The sequence below is a fragment of the Actinia tenebrosa genome, unplaced genomic scaffold (assembly GCF_029948245.1).
Source record: "Actinia tenebrosa isolate PJP-AT-01 unplaced genomic scaffold, QUT_ActTen_1.0 PGA_scaffold4__44_contigs__length_22323623, whole genome shotgun sequence".
NCBI lineage: Eukaryota > Metazoa > Cnidaria > Anthozoa > Actiniaria > Actiniidae > Actinia > Actinia tenebrosa.
In genome coordinates, this window is record NW_028292581.1 from 21293145 (window position 1) to 21306685 (window position 13541).

Genomic DNA, 13541 nt, shown 5'->3' on the forward strand with positions numbered 1-13541 from the left:
TGTTCTTGTTGTCAGTAACGTCGTGTACGAAGCCAGAGTCAACATATTTACGTCCGTTCTTGAAAGGCTTGTCAGTCATATGTCCGAGTCCGTGTCCCTTTGCTTCATCATCACTATCATCAGACGTTTGATCTACGACTTCACTTTCTGATCGTGATGGAAGCGATTCTATAAAGCATAGAAATAAACGTGTCCATAGTTGAACTGCGCCGGTATGTCATTGGATGGAAAGTTTTTCCAGCCCGATGTAGGTATTTCAGGGACTTTATTCTTTGGCTCTTTGATTATTTTTCCGTCCTTGCTGTATTCCTTGGATACCTTAATATCGAGCCACCTACCTCCATCTATACTCGGATCAAGAATGCGGTAATTTCCAGCGTTTATACAATCCTGAACACGTGCGAGCAGTTCGCTACGCTTTCCAGTGACTTTTAGGCCTCTGCATTTAAGCCAACGCTTTAACTGGTAGACAGTATAGTTTCCCGGGTCAGCATCAAACCTGGATCCAGGAACTCCATCATTTTCAGTCAAGTTTGTAGCTGTTTTAAGTGGATTTAGATACGAAGTATTTATATTTGCAGTCATTCCTCTTCTACTGAGATGGTTTGTTTGTCTGAGTGACGCGAAAGGTATCATATTTCGTGACGTAATAACCGCGCTGCGCTATTAGAACTTTAGATTAAATATTCTTTCATTAACAAAAAGTAAGAAGTTTTTTTATATAACTGCTTTTCGTTTTTGACCCGGAAGTCGTTTTGTCATACGACTGACGTCACACTTAACAGCTCTTTATCCTACGAGGCTCCTACGAGGCTCCTGCGAGGCACTGCGAGGTATTTTCTAGTACTAACACGATAAAGTAGTATACACATAAGGCGCACCGCCTAATGAAAAGAAAAGGTAACATATACGATGGCTTTTTCTGGCTTTTGATTGTGTGTATTAAAGGAATGAACGAAAATTCATGATAGTATGAATACGCTTTTTTCTATTCTAACTTATATTATTTTATCTGTGAAATTTGGGTAGTTATATTTCTACTTTATTTTTTAGCATAGTTTTTGTGTGTGTGTCTATGTAATAATAGTAAAAAAGAACATTTGAAAATTTAAGGATTTTACATCAAAATAACCTAAAGGACATAGAGCCGTGGATCATTACAAAACTAAACATGAACAAAATGTGAGTATAGCTAAAAATACGGACGAACGGACGAACGGACGAACGGACGAACGGACGAACGGACGAACGGACGAACGGACGAACGGACGAACGGACGAACGGACGAACGGACGAACGGACGAACGGACGAACGGACGAACGGACGAACGGTTACTCAATATAGATATACATTTATATTTTTCATCTCATTCAGAGATATTCAAAACAACAACATTACTCGCCTGAGGAAACATGCTTTTGTGGGTATTTGTAGATGCGACGAAGCGTAAGTACATCTTCTATAAACAAATTTTAAACACAGAAACACTTGATATATAAGTGGAAGAATGGCTGGGTGTAAGACTGCGACCAGAAGAACCATTCGAAAAATGAACTTTGAAATGAACTTTTTAAAATGAACTTTTTAAAATATTATTTGTTCTTTGAGTCCCATTGTTGTCATAGGGGCACTGGGGTTAATTCACAAAGGATTTCTTTTTTCCCTTTTAATTTATTTATTTTATTTTTTTATTATAAAATATTTGAGATATAACGCGTGCGCTGATTGGCTGGCTACCGTGTTTATATCAGAGGACCGAGATACGCTCGCGCGAAGTCATTCAAAAATATTTTATAAAGAGAAGTCGAGAAGTCCAAAAATACACTCGGCTGCGACTCGTGTTTCTCTACGACTTCTATCTTGCTCTACAGCTCTCATCATGTTTATATCACAGTATATAGACACGCGCGCCGTTTTATATTCCTTAATTTTAATTATACCTCGTATCGTAAACGTATTCTTGTTTTCTCAAGGCCCATGGATTGGACTCGGTAAACTAAGAAATTTTTAAGCAAAATTGAAACAAATTGTAAATAAAGATAATTATTATTATTATTATTTTACTTGTTAGAGCAGGCTGATTATTTTTGTCAGCTCTCGCTGATGTCGGCCTGCTTTCACCCACACTCACTACCACTACATTTACTATTTTATGCACACAACGCTCGACTCACAGCTTTCTTTTTGTTTCAGGATTCTTTTTAATAACTCGATAGAAGTTTTGGAGCAAGAAATATTTGGATTAGTAATCTCAATGTAAGTACAAGATAATAGTCATATGGCGTGACATGTCACATGTAAGGTAGTGTTACAATGTAAGTACAAAATGATAGTAGTCCTATGGTGTGACATGTCACATGTAAGGTAGTGTTACAATGTAAGTACAAAATGATAGTAGTCCTATGGTGTGACATGTCACATGTAAGGTAGTGTTACAATGTAAGTACAAAATGATAGTAGTCCTATGGTGTAACATGTCACATGTAAGGTAGTGTTACAATGTTTAAGTACAAGATGATAGTCCTTAAGGACAAGTCGAATAACGATTGGTACTCCAGGCGATCCCCGAGCTATTTCAGCAGAATTCTAACATTAGACATGAAAGTTAAGAACCATATAAGAGACTTAACTTGGTCTACCTAGAGGTCGTGTAAAAAACATTGCAATAGATATAATAAAAGTAAGAAAAATTCGATTATTACAAAAATAAATATATAAGTTCCCACAATTGCAAAAGAGAAGAAGACAAATTTATACAATATTAATATTATCAATACTAAGTGTAGTTGACGCAGAGATCATAGTGTTTATAATCAATATCGAAAGACAGATGATAGCTGATATTATAGCGTGAAATTATCTCGACGATAGGTGAAACATACAATAAAAATAAAATAGGTCCCAAAACCGATCCTTGAGGAACACCACAGTTGAAAGAGTGAGGAGGTGATGTGCCCCCTTGAACACTCACATAAAATTGCCTCTCACTTAGATAGGATCGAAACCATTTAAGAGCTGATCCCCTAATCCCAAATTTCATGAAAAGTCTATTCAACAAGATTTCATGGTTTACAGTGTCAAAGGCAGTCCTCTGGTGTTCAAACATGGGGTACCTCAAGGCTCAATACTGGGTCCATTGTTATTGAATATTTATATCAATGATTTACCATCTGTTTGTGAGTCTTGTGACGTTGAGTCCTATGCCATGTGATGATACCAAATTAGCGGATAACTCTGTTAAAGACCTTGGAGTTATATTGGACAACCATCTCTCCATTAGTGACGATATGGACTCCTTGGTATCATCGCTTATGGGTAAATTGTCCATGATCAGCAGTATCCGCCATCTGTTAGATGCATTCTCTTGTTTTCAGCAAGCTGTATTACTGTTCCAGTGTATGGTCAAGCACTAGCTAAGAGAAACATCTCTAAACTCCAACTTGTACAGAATTTCGCGCAAGTATTCTGTCTGGGGAAAAGAAGCACGAGTACCTGTTGTGTACACATTGTACTTAAGAGATGCATTGCTAATGCTTAAATGCATGAACTCCTTGGCTCCTGATTACCTCTTGTCTATGTTTGTCAAGCGTTCTGATATTCACTCAAGAGACACTAGAAAGAAAAGTGACCTACAAATCCCAAAGTGCAGAACTGCCACTGGTCAACAGGGTTTCACTTACAGAGGTACTAAAATTTGGGACAGCCTGTCAACCTCTATCAAAGGCTCAAAGTCCGAAAATGCATTTAAAAAAGCCTAGCTCAAATAGCTACTTTTAGATCGTTTTCACAAAGACCTAAACTAAGACTCTACCTATAATATAACAATAGTAACATAGTAATACATTCCACATATACATTTTTTATTCTTTCATTATTAGCTTTATGGATAGTTGTATTACTACGATAATTATAAGACTTTATTTATAGGATAATAACAATATCAATATTTTTTAAACTATTGACAATGGGCCATTGTGCATTTTGCATGGAGATCGTGAATAAAACTTGATATATCTTTGTGATCACTATTGTGATCACTTATCGATAAAGAATATGTTTCCTGAACAAAGAATCTTCTCTTTATCATTTGTGTTAAGGTGATCAATAAGTGATCTACAGTCTGAAGTTATCCTGGTAGGTTCGTTAATTAGCTGGCTTAACTGGTAATTCAATTAGACCCATGAAGTTAAGATTTAAGTCTCCTAATATGCATACTTCTTTGTAAGCCAAATCTGCTTGTCTCAAAAATATATGGAATTTATCGAAACAATCAATAGATGATTTTTGAGGACGATACCAAGTTGTTATCAAAAATGATATAGCATAGAGGGCCTAATGTCAACTGATATCACCTCAAGGATGGATGGACGGACGGATCTTTATTTACGTTTTTTCCTCATTAGCACAAAAAGTTCCAAGCTACAAGCTAACCGACTTCAGAAATCGAAAGAGAATGTCTTATTTAGTAACTGCTGATAAGTTGAGAGTAATATGCTCAATATTTTGGGAGTAAAATATTTTTGAAAGCACTATAAATTAAAAAGAAATGTTTGGTTGTGTGGCAAGTCTTGCTACACGACCATACATTCCTTTGTAAAACATACCGCTTTCAAAAAAATGTTACTCCCAAAATATTTAACACATATTACTCTCAAATTTTCAGTAGTTACTTAATAAGATATTCTCTTTCGATTTCTGGAGTCGGTTTGCTTGTAGCTTGATATTTTTTAAATGCTAATGAGGAAAAAAGTAAATAAAGATCGGCCTATATTTTTACTTTTAGGACTATCGAAGGAAATACTATTTCAACAATTGAATCATGGACTTTCTTTTCAAATTCATGGTGAGTAAAACACATCACCTCACTCAGACGTACACTCAAATTTACAAGATAATTTAGTAACGCCCGAGTGGCGCTACTCTGATACAAACACTATATTCATAACTGGCATGGATTATCTATAACTGGCATGCATCATTTAGTACAAAATAATTTGCAAATGAACAGAGCGGACCGTTGTCTGAAAACTGGCAAAGGATTACCAATTTATATCCATTTTTTAATCTATTTTGATAAAAACGTCTTTTGGAAATTACTTTAACACGTGTTTACATTGGATACATCAAAATTTCATCGTAGTGGTACTTTAAAAAATAAATAGCACTGATAAAACAAGAGAAGATATCAATTGATTATGTATTTGCACTGTAAATACTAGCATTCTGGTATCTGAGTAGTTTAGTACTTGCATGTACATAACAGCCGCTTTTCATAATTCGTTTGAGTTCGTTCGATTGGGAGCGATTGTTATGAATGTAATATAATGCTTTAGTTGAGTCCTTTAGTTGATCTCCAAAGCGAAGTGACGCATATTATTTATGCCCCCCCCCCCCCCCCCAACATATACAACCACCCCTCTTCCCCTCCCTCTATATAGCAGTTTATTATTTAGATGTGATTTTCTAGTTTTTCTCCGTTCTGCAAAAAGGTCAACTATGAATAAAATGGAAAACAGACTCTTAAGATGGGAACGAGACTATTCATTTATTCAACCTCCAACAACAATAGTTTCAGTTTATTTGTAAGTTCAACAAGGTTCTAAATGCATACTTCAAAAACACACCGAATTCAAACCCAAGCCAAATAAACTAACCCAAACTAACTAATAAACCCAAACCAATCTACCAAAAAAACATATATACACCAAAACCCAAACACAAACCAACTAACCAACCCAAATTAATCTACCAAAACAAGCTGAACCCAAACCTTAATCAAGTAAAAATCCAAAGGTTCAAAGGTTTTTATTTACCACAAATTACATCGATTACAATAAGAAAAATGGCGGTGGTGGTGGTGTTGGTGGTGGTGGTGGTGGCGGCGGCGGTGGTTGTGGCGGCGGCGGTGGTTGTGGCGGCGGCGGTGGTTGTGGCGGCGGCGGTGGTGGTGGTGGTGGTGGCGGTGGTGGTGGTAGTTATACTGTTATTAAAATATTTCACAGGAGTTTGCAACGTAACAGAATATCAACATTAGGAAGCTTTGCAATTGGTTGGGGAACAGCTTCATGTGCAACATTAAGCACTATGTTAAACACTCTGTTAGTACTTATTTAGGTTTCGATTGGTCATTATTTATTGCCTTCGGGAAGGGGGGAGGGAGGTGGTGGGAGGATTCTGGATGATCACATGTTTTAACAACTTATAAGAGGAGAACAGCTTTTAAGCTTTTAAGCATTGTTAAAACAATGACAGGTACCAAACAAGGGGGATAACTCACTAACAACCACTGAATAGGGAGAATAATGAAAAAGCGCCTCAGTTAACTCTACTTATTCGTAGACAGAAATATACTTATCATAGTGAGATACAAATTCAAAGAAAATCTAATAATAAAAATGACAAATATATATATAGTTGTAACTATATATATATATATATATATATATATATATAGTTGTAACTATATAAGAATAATAATGTTTATTTGTGGCCCGAGTGTAGCATCATATTTGCGCCCGAGCGTAGCGTAGCGAATAACAGAGCGTATTCTCGCAATCTGATTAGCTGACATCTATGATCAATAAGAGGACAGACAAATAGAATGACGAATCGCTTGCGCGCGGATCCATAACATGATGATGGCGATGGCGATGGCGATGGCGATGGCGATGGCGATGGCGATGGCGACGGCGATGGCGATGGCGATGGCGACGGCGATGGCGACGGCGATGGCGACGGCGACGGCGACGGCGACGGCGACGGCGACGGCGACGGCGACGGCGACGGCGACGGCGACGGCGACGGCGACGGCGACGGCGACGGCGACGGCGACGGCGACGGCGACGGCGACGGCGACGGCGTGGCGATGGCGATGGCGATGGCGATGGCGATGGCGATGGCGATGGCGATGGCGATGGCGATGGCGATGGCGATGGCGATGGCGATGGCGATGGCGATGGCGATGGCGATGGCGATGGCGATGGCGATGGCGATGGCGATGGCGATGGCGATGGCGATGGCGATGGCGATGGCGATGGCGATGCCGATGGCGATGGCGACGGCGATGCCGATGGCGACGGCGATGGCGACGGCGATGGCGACGGCGACGGCGACGGCGACGGCGACGGCGACGGCGATGGCGATGATGGCATTGATCATATTGGCATTGAATAGAATGATTATATCACATGTGATGGCGATGATGATGATGGTGTTGATAATAATGATGATCATGATCTTGGTGATGATGATGGCATTGATGATGATGATGACGATGATGATGATTGTTGTCATTATTATTATTAATATTATTATTTATTTATTTATTTTTGTTTATCATTATCTTAAAATATTAAGCATTGGAACTTTAGTAGCTTTGGAGCGAGTGTATTTCTATTTCTATTAAGACATGCATAGACTATTAAGGTTTATTTAAATAAAATATCATTATTATTTCAATAAAAAATTTTTATTATTATTATTATTACTATCATCATCATCATCATCATCATTATTATTATTGTTATTATTGTATCAGCAGTAAACATGTTTGAATGCTAATTAGGTAAGCTAGATAGGGCGTAATTTCGTAACCTACCAGCATGACAGGACTAATAATACAATCACTTAAAACCAATTATTATTATTATCATCATCATCATCATCATCATCATCATTATTATTATTATTATTATTATTATTATATCATTTCAAAGTATTTTGTCAGATAATTTGATAAAGCAACTGGGAGAGATAACATTACTTGGTCTTCCAATTAAGAATTTGTAAGTACTATACTAATTTTTTCCACTCTATTTTAGTGGTTCTTGTGAGTAGTTCGACCCAGAAATTTTAAATACGTCACAACTTAAAAGCTCTAACGTTCATACGTCATACAGTAATACCTTCCTAGTTTTTAAACCTGAGCATTAAACAGACACACTAACGCGAGAAAGAATGTAAAACATTTATTTCACATATTCTAATTTTTTCAGATTCCTGAATTCAAACCCTTTGGAAGTGATCGAAAAAGGAGCCTTCAGTAGAAATGAAGAGTTGCTAACGTTGTAAGAATTATGACTCCATACAATACCAAAATTTCTTTGGTACTCTTCTGCTTCTTTGCTTGTCTCTTTGTCTGCCCCTTGCATTGGTCTGTCTGTTTGCTTTTTTGCGTCTTAGGCTTGTTCGTTGTTTGCTTGTCTGTCTGTCTATATATTTTTCGTACGCTTTCTTTGTTTGTTTCAAGTCTCACGACCTGTGGTACATCACTGAAATCAATGTCTGATAATGTAAAAACAGTTGTTGCGAGTCCTATCAAACTGGTTGAAGGCAAACCGGCAAGCTAAGTCTTAACTCAACTAAGACAGAATATATGCTTATCAGTTCTGATGACAAATTACAAAACATAAGTTCTAAACCACATGTTTATCTTGACGGTAAACAAGTAACACATGCAATAAAACAAAACAATAGCAGCCAAAACCTTAGGGGTTGTATTAGGTTGTGTCTGTCCTGGGCTGCCCATATCGATTATATATACAAAACCCAAAGGAGCGATGTCCTCGGTAAAGGTGGGGCGAGAATAAACACGCCACACCTAGAATAACTAAATACGATAATCCAACAGGTAGGCCGCAGGAGTGGAGGTGGGATAATTTTAAGAGAACTCGCTCGACTGCGAGAATAATGGGAAAGAGGCCTCGTGGTAATTAGACGCGCCATAAGTACTGCTATATACTCCTATTGGTCGATATGGGATATGCGGATTCATCTAGTTGGATTACCGGATCTAACAACACTATAATGCTTCGACATAAATGTCATCGTGCTGTCAGCATAATGTTCTGTTTTAAAATTTCCAAAACCAAACACTGAATACCTTAGGAGAGCTTTCTCTTATGATGGTGCCAGAGTATGGAATTCCTTACTTTAAATATAAAATCATCTAGCAGTAAAAGAGAGATTAAGAATAGGAAATATTTCGTCTGTTGGACTCTAACGTACTGGCTGTAAGTTATCATGTATTTTTATATTAATAAGAAGGTTTCGATCTGCTAATACGCATTTACATTTTTTCAACTTTATAACACTTTTTATTGTTTCCAACACGGTTTTCATGAGTTTTGCCAATAGGACGTTTGCATGATGGCGTCATTTGACTCCCACTACCAAGATGCTTTGCGAATTTTCTTTCTTATTCAAATTTGTATTCCCTCATGAGAATAGTAAGACAATTGGTGCTAATTAACTGAACAAAAGAAAGCGTGCAAAGGAGTCTGGTAGTAGAGGTCAATGACGCCATCGTGCAAACGTCCTATTGTATAATTGATGGAAATATATTTTTCGAGTTTGAATAAAGTACATTCATTCATTACATACATACATACTTTAACATGTTTTCCATACAAAGGGCTTTTCAAAACCTATTACATTAAATGATGTATATAAAATGAACGAAACACTAGATATAATTATATGAAAATGTAAATCTACTTATAGAGTTTGTCCAATAGTTTAGACGTTAAAATGCTTTTAAACTTCTTTAACGACTTAAGTGCTTTCATTCTTTCATCCAACGAGTTCCAAATCTTAAGGGCTCTGTACGGTCCTGAAAGTGTTAGGTATGTTTCGTGCTGCACGCGAGTATCTCCCGCAGAAAATGCTAGTGAATTTGTACAATGCACTGATTCAGCCTCACCTTGACTATTGTTTTTGCCTTTGGGGAAATTGTGGTGCGGACCTCAAGGAGAAGCTTCAAAAACTCCAAAATGGAGCCGCACGCATTATTGTCAGAGCTGCTTATGAGATCAGATAATCCCAAATCTTACAAGACTACTTGCACTGGTCCGACCTTGAAACCAGAAGGCAGCGACAAAAATCGGTTCTTATGTACAAAATTATCAAGGGTGATGCTCCGATAGGCTTGCAGGATCTTTTTACCAAAACTAGTGAATTTCATAATTATAAGTTGAGATGTTAGGATATCAACCTTGTGCCTCCAAAACCTAAAACTGAATATATGAAAAGATCATTGGCCTATGGTGGAGCAGTACTTTGGTATAGTATTCCAAAAGATATTAGAAACAAAAGCTATAAGCAATTTGTGTCTGCTATTGACAGTTTTCGTTTCTGATATGCCTCTCATTCATACATATTTATATCAAATTTTCTCATATGTATATATTTCTATTTTTCTTCATTCTCAACGACTTACTTGAAAACCAATTGTTGTGTAATTGAATGTAATTACCGTTTTAAAATAAACTCTGTCTGTCTGTCCGTCCGTTAACAATTTCAAATTTTTGACCAGGAATTTGATAAACACCAAACTGCAGCAGATAGAATTAGGAATCACGAAAATACTAACGTATACATCGATACTCGTGTGAGTAAAAAACAGTACGTAGCATAAAAAATTTCAAAGTATTCAATACAAAATGTAATATCATATTCCACTACTGTTTTTCGTCTTGTCCTTCTTACCGTTCAGCATTTATTGATACTAACAGCTACAAGTCCCAAAGATATCCATCCTACATTGAGTGTAGATACGGCATTCAAAAAATATTCTACGAAAAAGGATACAAATACTACCCTTCCCTGGAAAGGTGCGAAGCTTGTCCACCAGGATCCTATAAGGTTGGAACAAGAGATGGAGCATGCGTACAATGCCCAGCTGGTAATTATCATAATTTGTACGTTTCTACAGAAATACACCTGTTTGGCATTCATTCATACAGCTACTTTTAGAGACCACATACTCATTTGTACAGGTTAAGCCTTATTTATATGCCAGCTATTCACAGATTCCAGTCCATAAACGTCCGTGGGATTTCAAAACAAAAGTATTATTCAACTTACACCCTCTTTACAGCCATTCTCAATCACACGCGCCGCTCTAGCGATTATTTTTGTCGCGACGAAGAAGTTTTTGGTGGACGTCAATCAAGGCGTTTCCATGACATTCTGTATTCACATGCCCTTATAGCTTTGTGTTTTCCGACAATGTTATGGAAACGCCTTGTGATTGACGTCCACCAAAACCTTCTTCGTCGCGAAAAAAACAATCGCTAGGGGGCGCGTGTGACTGAGAATGGCTGTAAATTGCAGTTGACTTTTGCAAATGATTTACTCTTAAGCGAGGCTAGGCCTGTACAGATGAATCTGCAGTCATAAAACACAGCGGTATTAATCAAACTAGTAAATGAACCTGCTAAGTACAAGGAAAATGATGGATTAAATGGTTATTCAAAGGCTAATTTGGTTCATTTTCAGGCGGTTTCTACCAAGATGAAGAAGCTCAATACAAGATTCTGTCTCATGGATTAGGGTGTAAGCAGTGTCCACCAGGATCATTCGTTACAGAGGAACAAGCACCAGGAAAGGATCGATCTGAATGCCAAGCTTGTCCAGAAGGTAAACAAAGTTTGATTGGAAGAATCTATATAATACTCAGTAGCAATCATTTTCAGACACTTTTTTACTTCATAATACCATGCCTAAAAATCGACCGTTTTTGCATAAACTTGTTTCGATGATTCCAAATAATTCATATTAAATGAAGATAATGGTAATGATGATACAAACTTCTTTTCAGGAGCACATCGTAATCTCCCCGCCTTGTTCAGAGCTTGTTCATGCCTGGACGATCATTATCGCATTCATCGCTTTCAGAAGTGTATGCCATGTGACGAAGGATACAACTGCGTTAACGAGTCAGTCAGTCTATTGTCTGGTTTCTACTGGAAGTGGAACTCCACAGATGCAAAATACCGCTATACTAACTTCTCAGCAGAGTTACAAATTAGGAATAAAACCTACAATAGAAATATGACTTCTTATTCGCTGGGTATCCCGAAAGCATATGAATGTCCAGTTGCCGAAGCATGCAAGGGTGGTCTAGACTCTGAATGTTCTCTTGGCTATGAAGGGCCTCTCTGTGCTGTCTGTAGCAAGGGGTTCTACATGTTGGCATCAACATGTCGTAAATGCCCGTCCTTACCATGGATTATAGCACAGGTTGTTCTCATCACTGTCATAATAACTGGTCTTCTCATATTCATGATTAAAGAAAAGAAAAGCAAGTCCAACAAAAGATCCTTATCCGACGCCATGACAGCACGGCTGAAGATTGTCATTGGATTCTTCCAAGTCACTTCAGGAACAATATCAGGTTTTTCGTTCATCAAATGGCCGGATGTTATGATCTCAGCGATTAAATATGCCGAACTTTTACAGATGAATCTGCTACAAATTGCTCCTCCACAATGTCTGACCCGATCGCTGAAAACAGACATCCATGTCAAGTTGATGCTTATCCTTGTATTTAACAGCACAGTCGTATTCTTGGGATTACTATATTACTACATTAAAACCAGAAGCAACTCAAGGAATGGCGAGGTGGACGACAATATCAAATGTTCGGCTCAACAGCAATGTTTTCGCGCCATTTTCCTGATCCTCTTCATCTCATACCCGCTGACCAGCAGCCACATTTTTATGGTTCTTCCGGAAGCGTGTCAGAAAATCTGTACATCGACAGAAGATAACAGTTGCAGCTATTACTTGAAATCCGATTACACTGTGCGCTGTGAAAGCCAAAGGTTCTTCTGGTTCAGCATCTTTGCTCGAGTTCTTTTGGTATATCCAGTAGGTTTTCCATTGCTGGTTTTGTATCTTCTTTGGAAGCACTACTATAAGAAGACCGACCCAACGAAAAGAAGAAAGGAAGCACTGGGTATAGCTCTTGGATTAAGGTTTATGTATGAGAACTATGCAGAACAAGTGTGGTTTTGGGAAATCATTGAGTTGGTACGTAAAGTCACCCTCACGTCAGTCATTCTTCTGCTTGACGCTGGCAGTCGTTTTACCATTGGCATCACTGCTATAATATCTGGTTCATATTCCATCTCTTTTGCGTATTTCAAGCCCATGACAGATGTGTTTGAACACTGGTTACAGTTGACTTCTCTTTTGGCAACGCTAGTCAATATGATCGTTGGAATATTACTCGTCACACAAAACGAAGGCTCATCTGCGACTGGAGAAGCTTTGGACGGCGCAGTAATCAAGGTTCTGTTGATTGGAGCCAATGCAGCGGTCGTGGCTATAATGGCTGGTATGTGTAAAGATGGCGCTTTTTGCAAAATGGAAGAGAGAAGTCTTGAGCAGAAAGGAAAGTAGATTTGATAGGAGTTCAGGGAGGAAAGGCTAATTTACCAAAGGTACCCGAAAAGTATAGTTTAAAGGAGCACCCGGGGTCAATTAATATAAATACGCTGACAGCAAAGTAAAAGAATTTGTAGTAAGATTATCTCCAGTGCTCTCATACGCTTTAAAGTTCCTAAAAATTGAGCAATAGTGGAAAGACGAGGGAAACTGGGGAGCATGCAAAGTTGATCCTGGAAGAATAGTCTTAACTATTAAATGTACTAGCTGAAGGAACTACCGAAGTAAGATAAAGCTTTCACTATCTTTGAGACAAGTTCTCAAGTTTCTTTTCATGCTTGCCTAATGTGTACAAAATATTATTGGGAAC

The 13541-nt window shown here is 38.0% G+C and overlaps 1 long non-coding RNA gene across 1 annotated transcript; it reads left to right on the plus strand.

The window, feature by feature from the left end:
• Positions 1–951: 951 nt before the first annotated feature.
• On the plus strand, positions 952–4916 carry LOC116299867 (uncharacterized). The gene is made up of 4 exons (XR_004197528.2): positions 952–1182; positions 1376–1447; positions 2195–2257; positions 4785–4916. It is a non-coding gene; the product is annotated as an uncharacterized LOC116299867 (long non-coding RNA).
• Positions 4917–13541: the final 8625 nt, after the last annotated feature.